At 35.0% G+C, this 12,339-nt stretch overlaps 1 protein-coding gene across 1 annotated transcript in view; it reads left to right on the top strand.

The window, feature by feature from the left end:
- The window catches only part of PACRG (parkin coregulated), a 239,031-nt gene that overhangs the window by 139,375 nt on the left and 87,317 nt on the right, over positions 1-12,339 (top strand). The window lies entirely within an intron of this gene.

Genomic DNA, 12,339 nt, shown 5'->3' with positions numbered 1-12,339 from the left:
CTAAGGATGAACTGAAATTAACAATTTCATTTATTACTCCATGCACGTACAGTTTATTTAATGCAGTACAGAAGCACTGAAGCAGTTCTATAATCTTCCAATAATTAAATTGTAAAGTTTTGTAACAGTCTTTTGAATGCATTAATAAATTGCAAAGGTTTTTCCTCCCTCCAACACATTAGTTCAGTCCGGCATTTTTATTCCAATCTGTACTCTTCACAAGCGATTCACTGCTACTAGCAGGCTTAGGAAAGAATAAAAATAAAAGTAGCAATCAAACTAATTAATTTGAGGGTCAAGAGAACTCCTTCTTGTAGAAAAATTTCAAGCTATATAATAGCTAGCAAAACAGTGACATTTGTAGTTATTACTGCTCACTTAGCGGGTTTTATTACAGAGAAATTTAGAACTAATTTGTATCTAGAGTTGAGTATGTTGTTTTCTTTGTAATGCAAACCTCTATTGCCAGTTTCGGTCTTTAATAACTGGTACCACGAGTACTGTGAGAACTGTATGCTGTGAATGCATTTACACCACAGTCACCAGCTGAAATCAATGTGATGTATCTTGGTTTTGCCAAACTAATCTTCAAAATATTTTTCTGTAGTAAATCTATCTGTACTTACCTGTTCAACTATCTACCAAGTTACTGACTTTAACGTTTCTCTTACTGACATGCAGCCATATAGATCAAAAGGAATTAATTCCTCACAATGTTGCAAAAGAGGTTTTTCGTTACATTCATGGCATTTTGATACTTATCTATAGGACTGCTTCCTATTATACTTTCTGTTTGCGTTATTACAGAATGTATTATCTTATACGTACTCTTTAGTGAGTACAAGATTCGCCTCAGATTGTAAAATGCCTGTCCAAAAAGACTGACTTGGAGACTTAAATGACGTTTAGATTTTAGATCCCTTTAAATACATATATGTCTGTGACTCTGTTTTACTTCGGGAGAAACTTGCAGTAACATATGGAATTCCACGAATACAATGTAATTCATATGACGGTTGTGGCTTTCTAGAAGTCGTGGGATGAAAGGTTATGAATAAAATCTGTAGGTTGAACTTAAGTAATTTCAGTAGGGCTCCTTATGAATTAGGAGATTCCTCCTTAACAGATCCTGTTTCAGTATCGGGCACAAAACAAGACTGTAAAAAGAAGGACTCTCATTGATTAATGAATATACAATACATGCTTTTTTCCAAATTTCAGCCTGAAGTAGCCCATAAATTCTCTTGACTAGGCTTTTCTGCAGTGATTTCAGGTGAGTAATAGAGAAAGCTCATGTGTAACCAGATGCGTAGCTTAACAAGGCATTAAACACATTCTAAGTTTTGATTGAATTCTGAGCAAAATAAAACATATTTTCATTTTGCATGGCATCTGTGCTATGTGAATTTGTGGCCATATCAAACTACACTAAATCTTGATATTTGGAATTTAAGAACTAAAAAACCAAAAAGAAATTAAAAGTAATAGTTCAAAATTGTAGATTTTATTAAAGCATCATTTTTTTAGGAATAAAGATTCTGAAAGTTCAGTGTTACCAGCAATGAAATGGATAATATTTGAAAGGCCTACCATGTGAAACTGTTCAACTTACTCAGTACTTGCAGGTGGATGATAGGGAAAGATTCTTCCCCTGTCTCCTCCTGCCTCAAAAAGCTTATATTTCATTCCTCCTTCACTGGTGATTGACAGGAAATATATGCTCCCTCTATCTCCCGTATGCTTAATAGGCAACTGAGGTGCAGGTTTTTGATCCCGGTTGTAAGAAAGTGTGGAGGCTGATCCAGGCTATTTTCTCCAATGCCTGTTCATACAGGTGCATGATGGGGTGAGTGGAGTGTACACTCTTCTTCCTTCTTTTATGTATAGCTTGAGAAAGGAGGAACTGTGGTATATCTTCCAGGAGCTGTGTGAATTGCGGTCTATTAAGTCTGACACTATGGAAGTTTGTCCAGAATTAAGGTTTCTGGAAGGACCCATGTTTTAGTCATTGCCACCTCACTAGATCAGTATCTACCTGCTGAAAGGAACTCTTTCCCGAATTCAGCATCTATGAATACCACTCTCACACTAAACAAGCTTATAGTCAAGGGAACGTTTAAAAAAAAATAAAAGTATTAATAAGACATCAAGGTCAACTTACTTAAGGTCAAGTTACCTGTGACCAGTTCAGAACAAACCAGAGTGATTCTTCGTGCAATGAGTGTGACGTGAAGCTCTGGAATTCCTAACCTTAAATTATTATACCAAAAATTTACATGGGTTCGGTGGAGGCTCCAAAATGTCATAAAAAGACTGTATTCCTTGTTCAGTAAAACATATGGATCACCTCTGGCTCATGACATTCCTAAATCACAACATGGTGGGAGCTGAGAAAGTATTTTGTGAAGTACCATAAATGCTTGTCCTACATTCACGTTGCCAAGTCATCTTCCTTTGAGAGACACTTCTGGACAAGACAGGCATTTGCTATTATCTAAAATATCCATCTTTATGTTCTTCATACACTGGTCCCTAGCAGACTTGCAGAAAATACTTAATTCCCATTGAGTTTAGAAATTATCTGGAATATAGGTTCTTCAGAAAATTTATTTATACGACATACCTCTGATTTGTCTGAATCATAATTCTGCTCACAATATTAGACCGGCTTATAAATAAACAGTAAAAAACTTGCATTGGTAAAATCTTAATGTTAGGATATCGGAAACAGGTATTTAATAAAACAAATATAGAATATAGTCTTAGCTTCAGCTTGTCACATGCTTGTCTCTTGAGTTGTTTTTCAGCGAATAAAATTGATAAATCATTGTTCAGAGTTCCTAGTGTTACCTGAGCTCAGAACAACGATAGTTTCAGAAGCTCTTGGTTCTATCACACTTAAGTCTAGGCAATTCTTTCCAAACTCCCATCCGTTTCCCTATACTGAGGCTACACAGCCAATTTCACAGTCAGTAACAGTGTTGTTTGGTTGTCATTGTCTTCAAGTGGCATTCTGTGATGAAAAAGGAGATAGCCTTTATGACTTTCCCTGTAGGCAGCCATTTAGTGCAGCTGACTGTGATTCCCAGTACAGATTTTTACTGGATTAGCAAGGGAGGCTCTGAACTTTGTAAATCCTCTTTTTTGTGATATGATGTCTTTGGTGCTTAAAGATGATATCTCCTTGCTCCTATTCATCCTGCTGGCAAAGTGCTTCTTAACCAGCCTCAAGTGTTCCTTTATGCAGAGTTGTTAACGCGTTCTTTTTAATTGTATACAGAAAATTGATTATTCACATAAACACAGTTTCTCATATGTTTCTTCGCTTTTCCATTGTACTTTTGACATTTCCACTTTTTTCTACTTCTGTTACCTCCAAATCACCCTGTCATTATTTTGAAAACATAGTCCTTTTTTTCTAAATTAAAAGGTTCTGATACTGATGTCTTTTCCTATCTTATGATGTTTCCCAAAAATGCTTGCGTCTCAAAATGGGTGTCTTCATAATGATTATATTGACTTGATAACCGCATAATACCAGCAAAAGTGGTAAAGGACTACTGACCTTTCAGAACAGAAGATAACCTAGGTATTTAATTTTAAATTCTTAACACCCATAATAGAAATATTTATTAAAAAATTTTTGGTCAATACTTCATAAAGTCTCTATTGACTTCTTCTGCATAATTCCTTTCAGTGAAGTACATTTTTCTTCCAGTTTCATATATCAAAGAAATAATTTTGATTTTATTTTCTGAATTCCCTGTAAGTGCATGAGAACACACAGTATAAATGGAATTGCTGTTAACCAACAATTGGATGATTGGTTAACAGCATTTACATTACATTATGGTTAACAAAATATATGGCAATATATTTTATCATTAGAGTTTGTGGGCCACAAAACAGACATAGTTCAGGTAAGCAATTGCCAGGCATATGTTCTGTAATTTGGATCTCTGGAATTACAGAAATGGAGAAGGAGCTGTGTTGGTTGGATATGGGCAAATTCTGCCATTTTCTATCCATTTGTATTTCTTATGTACAGGTGACTTTACTATTGGTAATTTTTATAACTTTTTTTAAAAAATAAAGGAGAGTGTTGATGAAAAATAAATTAAAAGTTTTAAGTATTGAAAACATCTGAAACATGCTCACCCATCTGATTTGTAAGCTACAGGTAAAAATAAATCAATACAACCTAAGTTACAAACAGCAGAGGAAAGATCCAAGCCTCCTAAGGTAGTCTGTCTGAAAGCCAGAGGAGAGAGCTCAATGAACTTCTGAAGAGTCTTTGTAGTGAGCAAGGTGCTTTGGGGGGCACAAAGCCTACTTGGTGTGTCTGAATTTATGCCCTGACTTGCAGTAGACATTTCTTTCCACCTGGGTTCCCGAGTGCTCTGTTACAGAGCATTAAGACATTAAAGCAAATTTCTGTTGTTGGTGATACTACCACTAGTGTCTTTATTGGTGGAGACAGTGAGAGCATCCTCACTGATGGGCCGTGGTGTTCTCTGAAAATGGGTTGAAGCTTTCTGTTGAAACTGGTAGCCAGTGTTGTAATGCTGGCAGGAGAGCAAGATAAGGGAACATTATTTCATTCCAGTGACTGGGGAATACTCCTGAGATGTAGGAGCTCTTCGTCTAATCTCTGCAGACTGAGAGGGGACTAGCAGTCTCTAAGCAAGCTCTCCAACATATGGACTATAATACAAATGTGCTACTATATAATGTAAGAAACCAAAAAAAGTTACAATAATGCTTACTAAATCCATTATGAAACCCGTAATGCCACCGTAGTTTTCATTTAAATATGTAAGTTAAATGTACTCTTATGAAACTCATTTCAGCCTTGTGAAGAGGGAAAGGAAAATATGTGTAGACTAAGATGGAAATAGTCTTTTTCTTCATCACAAAAGCTTTTCTTTTTGGGTGCCTTATTTTCTAAGCTGCCTTTTATAAATCTGTGACTTATCTGAGGTAAATACAGTTTAAAAACAAATAGAATAAGTTTGTTCTTTTGTGAAAGCAGGCAGGAGATAAAAAGAAAAGGAAAGAAAAGAGACTCTTCAGAGCCCAGAATATGCTATTAGGGTATATGTATACCATAACACTGTCTGAAACAGAAACCTGTTTATTAAAAAGATTAGACAGTTATGAATAGCAAATTTCTCTTGTATAATTTACCTGACAGGTAAATGAAAATTTCATTGATTTAGTTTAACGGCTATTTTATGCTGTCAAATCCGAGCAGTCTTAACAGCTGAACTACATCAACCCATGTACACAAAAATATTTTTGTGTCATCAATTTATAATATTTGGTAGAGACCAAGAGCAGCTTTGCAGATAAAATAAAGTAGAATAGACGAAAAGAAAATATTGTTAGGTTTCACATGCCTCAGATGAAGAAGTATGGGGTGGCACTGCCCTGTGGAAGGTACCTCACCAGCCTGGTAATTTTGTGTGTGACTTGTTTCAGTCACTGTAAGGCAAACAGTGGTAACAGGGCAGACTGAATCCTGAGTTTCTTTTGGCTGCAATAAAAATGCTTTGACAATATCAGTAACTTAAAGCTAACATAAACTTCTGACAGTCTCTACCTATCTAGTCAGGCCTTTGAAATAAAGTTTTAGAGATATGACTGAGAATAACTGATGTGGCTGAATCGTAGCAGTCAATGCAGTGTGAAGCCACAAAGCAGAATTTAACTGCATGCTTTACAGCACCTGAACTTCACTTGGGAAAAAACATTCTCTTGTCTGAAAGGTGCTGCTTGTACTTTGGAGAACTCTATTTTTACAAAATACAGTAGTACTGCGTAGACTCTCAAGGAAAAAGCAGAACTTAAGTGTTTGGCTGCAGAATCAAGAGACTGTGCCGATAGATAAAAGTATTCCCTGTATTGGAGTTGAAGTATTTTCAGAACCATTTGTGTATTCCAGAGGCAGCGATGCTCCTCAGAGTGGTTCATGGATATTAATAAGAAGCAGCAATTATCCTTTAATGTGATTGAATAAGCTATAAAGAAACCCTCTTGTCCAGAACATTTCAACTGTTTCTCCTTCCACTAGGAAATCCAAAAGGTCCTTCACAAAGAATGTCAGTCCTGTTCTAAAATATAGTTTGCCAACTCTGTGTTCAAAAAACATGTTTCAGATTAAAAAAAAATGGGTGGCTTGAACATCAGCTTTTACAAAGTAATATATTTGAGGTACTCTTCATTTATCCTCTGAACTTCGAGATTTCAGACTATTCTCAGGCAACTTTTCTCAGGTTTCTCCTGCTACTAAGATTAGATGCTTTATCTTTTTTTTTTTTTTTAACCAGAAAATGGAGATTCCCACAAAATTAATTAATTCCCACATAATGCATAAGGTTACTTATAAATAAATAAGATAAAATAAGGCATGTTAGTATACTAGTCATATCAAAACAGTAATATAAACTGTGTACTAAATTCAAATTGTTCTTATGCTTCATTGTGACACTTTTCACATTCCTATGCATATTTTGCAAGCAAATATACTTTTGTCATTCCCAAGTGTAATGAATTATACTATTTCAACAGGCTTCCTATGAATTATAGTTCGAAGAATGTTTATTTAACAAATATACTTGAATGTTTTTAAGAACATCAAAATATTTTTATTCTATGAGATCAGCCCATGGTCTTTTAAAAGGTCTTTTTAAAAAACTCTTGTTTTGTTTTGTTTTGTTTTTGTCAAAAGTCTCATCTTGAAAGCACAGCTTTCCCAAAATAATGTTTTATATAATAATTGAATATGGGTTGACAGGAAAGAGCTTCTCAACAGTTAACAGCCGTTGTCTCACATATTTTGTTGCACACTGGCCAATCCAGACTTGTTTCAGTGATCATTCTTGCATATGGAGTTACAAAAAACCCACGGGAACCCTGAAGTATGGAAATTAGAAAGTACCAAGACCCATCTATATCAGAGCACTTGTTGCTTGAGTATCTTTAATACAAAGCATGTGATTGTAGGCTGATGATATAGTAAACTTTTAATGTATAGTCAAAACCCTGTCAGGTACTTTATAACACATTTAGAGAATTATCACATCATAATTGCTGGGTAATTTCTAATTACTATCTATAATTTCTTAGCTGAAAATACAGCATCAGTCAATGTAAAATAAAACTGACTCAGCAGTGATTAAACTGATGTTGTTAACACTTAGCACTTACTTTTAATGTGTTAATAGCCTAATTAATTCGGCATCTTGAATTCTTGATAAAAGAAAAATTAAAAGCTTCCCATGTAAGAGGATGTACATTGCATCCAATATTTTTTTTTCCTTTTTCAGTTTTTAATTTTTTAAGTATGTTGACCCAAGGAAAGGAGGCTTATCCATTGGGTGACGCATAGAGGTGAGAGTCAGGACCTCTGAATTAACAGGAAATTCATGGACAAGTGAAATAGTGGAAACATCAAATTCTTCCTGTGCTTCAGTGTAAAGATCTGTAAAATGGGCATAACCTTAAAGGGGTTGTAGGCCTTAATCAACATTTTGTTTAACAATTAATCAGGACTTTTACAAAGTTCCAGGAGTGTGGGTATGTATGTCAGTGAAACATCATTTTCTTAAAGTTAAGAGTTGATATCATGCTTTGGTTTAATGCTTTTGGGGGATTTGTGTTCCTATGGGAAATAATTACCTTTGGAAATCCCAAGTTTGGAGATTTGGACATTCAGTACTGGATTTATGCAGAATTACAGTAGCATCTGTAAGTCTGTCTATTCTGCATGTTTAATATCAGCAGGCAAGTATCCAAATGAGACAAGGAGGAGCTTGACTTACCTGAGAAGCCTACCTTGTAGGCATGCTTTGAGCAGATCTAATGTGCAGCTACAACATTAATATTAAAACACAGCAGGCATAGTGATTTTAATTTATTTTGCTTGAAGCTTTATTTCTGACTTGTTTGGTGTTGGGTTATCCAAGGAGGCCAACCACATCCTGGCCTGTATCAGAAATAGTGTGGCCAGCAGGAGTAGGGAAGTGGTCATGCCCCCGTACTCGGCACTGGTGAGGCCGCACCTCGAATACTGGGTTCAGTTTTGGGCCCCTCACTACAAGAAAGACATTGAGGTGCTGGAGCGTGTGTGGATGTGGTGCTTTGGGACATGGTTTAGTCGTGGACTTGACAGTGTTAGGTTTATGGTTGGACTCAATGATCTTAAAGGTCTTTTCCAACCTAAACTATTCTCTGATTCTATCTTTTAAAAAATAAAATGCATGAAGAATGGTGCAGACTGACATAGATTTATCTAATAAAGTACTGCCCGCAGAATCAATGAGTTCAGCATACACCCCGGTTTGGTGAGATTACATCTCCATAGGTTCACAATTCCCCATCTGCCCCAGGTAGATCAAGACTGCGCCATCCATTCTGCAATTCTGATTAAAGCCCCCTAAGCTTTGGAGGAATAGAATTTCAGATGTGCATCTGCACTTCTCATTTTTAATTGATCTGCTGCAGGCAGCTCCCTATGGACTTCTTTGTTGCCCTTCTGAGGCTCCTGATTCGATTTGCAAAGAGCCAAGACACCTATGTTTCCTCTCTAGATGTTAAAGCTTTCTTTGGATCTCCCCCTTACAAGTAATCTAGATTGTTAAAAATTTGACTGCTACCCTTCCAGTTAGGGGTTTACCCTTTCTTCTTGGTAATTCATTTCTACGTTTTTCAGGTAGTTGGTTTGCATCTAGTGGGACTGAGAAGTGATTTCTTCAGTTGTACTGGCACTGTCAGCTTTATTTAGAACTACTTTCAGAGCACACGTTAAATAATTCTGAGAAAATACTTGTTTTCTGCATAATTCTTCTCTTTTTATGTATGTTTGCAAACAAATGTGCCTAAGTTTGAGAGAACATATGGTTTCTACTTGTCATATTTATTAAGGTAGCATATTTATTTTTTTCAGTATACATCTGAAATGTGTTCATTTAATAATTCTAAATGAATTATGTTTGTTTGTTACAGATATTTTTAATTTGTGTGCTCAATTAGGATTTCTGTTCTGAGAAGACTGTTTCTGTGAAAGTCAGTGTGAAGTTGCCAAAATCACAGAAATTGGTTCAGCCCCTGCCTTTCTGTTTTTATATAAAAAAAATAATAATATAAAAAAACAGGTAATGGAGAGACAGGGTCTAGGGAGAGAGGGAACTCCTTGTCTGGATGACAATTTTCCTTGTGGCATCTCTCTTGTGCCCTCAAGGAAAACAGATTAAAGCCCCATGTAATGGAATGATACTGGCAGGAGCATAAATACTGCGCTGTGGTTAAACCACCGAAATATTTAGGTGATTAAAGTGCTTCGGGTCCTTCAGTTATTATTCTGTTATATCATTTCATCTCATTTCAAGACTGCTTTTTTCATAGTTTTTGGAGAACACTCTAGGGAACAAAGTTGATTTTGTGAGGCACATAGCTTTGGACTATTGATTCCTTTTTATATATTGCACATCCATCATCCTCCTTTTTAGACACACCAATAAAAATATGTATTCTTGTTATAATATCACCTGGCCATCCCAATGCTGATGCAATTAGCACATGAAAATCTCAGCTTTGACAGGACCATACTAGCTGAGAGATCCCCTTTTGACTTTTCTGATTTGAGAATTAGGCGAACTACATTAGACATTTATGATCAGAACATTCAAATACTAGTGTCTGCATCTAATCCAGAAACTTCTGTTTCAGCTAGGAGTTATGTTTTTGAAAACAAAAACAAAACCAAGGAACTCACAACCTCCAAACACCTGTTTTTATCTTAAGAATTTCTACTTATACATCACATTAGGTTCACTGTTATTTTCTCTTTGAAAGCTAAATTAAGCATTCAGGAAAAGGTAAGAAATGCCAAAGCTAACATTCAAGTCTAGCTCTTCTTGCTTCATTTTATGTGTTATGATAGAGTTTCTAATCAAGTGTTTACTGACTGTCTATAACACAAATATTTTGTACAATTTTTCACAACCTTGGATAAATGTGTAACACTCCAATTTCTTTTTACTGCATTGTGTTTTTCACTGCTGTACACACACTGTATACATTTTACTGACACATGATTTCTATATTCATTTTCTCTCTGTAGTATATATCTAAACATCTTTCCATTTTTTAACAGCATTTGTTGCAATTTTTTGGCCAAGTGCTTATGAAATCGTATGTATCAAAACATATTTGGGAAAGATCATCTGGGGAGCTACTGGGAATAAGTTCAAAATTTATTCTCTCCACAAAAGATGCATGCATTCAAGGGAAATGAAATAGGAGGATTCAAGAGAAAAGTGGCCACAGTGAGGACAATGTGATATTAAACAATTTTCCTTATTTTAAAAGATATAAAAGTCTCTTTAATAATTGCATAATGCTTATCTGTCTCCTTCCCTGAAAAAATTTAGTCTGCTAAAGAGGAATCTTATAAAAACTTTTGAAGTTTTCAACTACATGTTTTTTTACAAAAATTGTAGTCTTTCTATTTAAAAAATTGAACACTGCAAACTGTTTTTGGTCTTAGGGTGAAAATGAAACAAACCAAATCATCAATTGATACCAGAAAATATTTGTCTGCAGTTCAAGTTTAATTTTGATGCCTCATGCTCTCATTCACTGTAGCCTGAGTTTTCACCTACGTTAAATTCCCCATTATACTCCTCATTCAGGACCTGCACTGATCACTGCTTAGTCACTGAGTGCCTCGTGAAAGGTGTAAACAAAATGAAGTGTGAAGCTGTAACTTCAGTGAGCCACGGTAACTGAATTTCCAAATCAACATTTTCGTTTTACACAGATGAAACTTCAAATAACAAAATATTTGCTGTTCAGTTTTCCACTGAAAAGCAAATGTTTTCTGTGGAAAAATTTGGCAGAATTTGGCATCAAAACCTCCATAACAAAAATATTTTTTAAGCAATTCCATTTAAAAGTGCTAGTTTTCCTTGCAAATAATGCATAAGGATTTCTTACTAGATTGACATTTCTCAGTCTTTTGAAGGTGATGGAAAGAGATCTTATCTGGAAGACATCTCAGAATCATTTGGCTTTTTGAAGAATTCCGCAGCTCATCATATATGTATTTGTCTCAGTAATTTTCCATCATCTACATTTAGGCTGGGGTTTGAAAACTCATGTAGTACTTTCATTTTCCCCTATTTTGTACCTGTTCGGTTGCGTGCATAAAATCTGTGCATTTTAGCTGGTTTTTTATGTAATTCTTTATCACAGTTCTTAAAAAGGTAATTCTAGAAGATTGGTGGTCCTCACATAACAGGATAGTTCTTTCTGGCCTTAACATTTATTACCTAGATCTAGTTTGAAATTCCCATGCCACATGACTATAGTGTTAGGGTTTGTTATAAGAAATAAGAAATTTTAGTAACTGAGGAAACTCCTTATGCTGCTTATTTTTAATTCTCATGTTTCCTAAATGGGTTATCCAGATTGTTACTTTAACAAATGATTGAAGATCATGGGCTAAGTGAGCAAGGATGAAAATCTTGTTATTCTGGAAAGTTTTTTTCCATTTTATCTTTGAAGCTATTAACATCTTCCTTTTCTTTTTAACATACAACTTCATAGAGAATTTATCGAGTCTGTTTTGAGGATTAGGATGATTTTTCATATGAAATTTTATTGTTAACTTTATGGTTGTGTAATGTATATTTTTTTCCTCATGTATTACATACTGCAACCAATGTGAATTGTGATTGACTGAGTGTACTTACAAACAATAAAATTTCCTCTCCACACGGTTTCTACCACAGAACAGTAAGAATACAATCAAGTGTTAAATCAAGAAACGGTTGCTATTTTATCCTGAAACATGCAGAAATTCTTTTTTGCTATTGCCTTATCATTTACTCTACTACTCTAGAAATCTTTATCCAAAATGACCTTGAGGGTAGCTTGACAACTACTAAATCTGAAAAATTATGAACATCCTAAATCACGTAAGACCATTGACTTAATTTCTTCTCATGCACTGTGTCAGATTTTTGTGATATTTTTGTGATACACAGGATTGAACTTGAAAATGCCTCTCAAAGATACCAGGGCACTTGCGAAGTGAAAAAAAAATTCAGCTACAGTAATTCTCACAAACTCCAGTAAATGCTATGTTTAATATTTCATCTTTGCACCCGAAAAAAAAAAATCATTTCAGTAAAAAATATAACTTAATATGTTTCCAAAGGTTTCTTAAAGCCTATACAAAAAACAGACTGGCTTTAAAATGAAGTCTAAGTATTAAGCTTGCTTGTTGAAAACATGTTCAGACTTATTTATCAGGCATAAACATTTTCTAGGGAT

Source organism: Leptosomus discolor, chromosome 2 (genome assembly GCF_034619465.1).
Source record: "Leptosomus discolor isolate bLepDis1 chromosome 2, bLepDis1.hap2, whole genome shotgun sequence".
NCBI classification, from domain to species: domain Eukaryota; kingdom Metazoa; phylum Chordata; class Aves; order Leptosomiformes; family Leptosomidae; genus Leptosomus; species Leptosomus discolor.
This window is presented reverse-complemented; position numbering and strand designations above follow the sequence as displayed.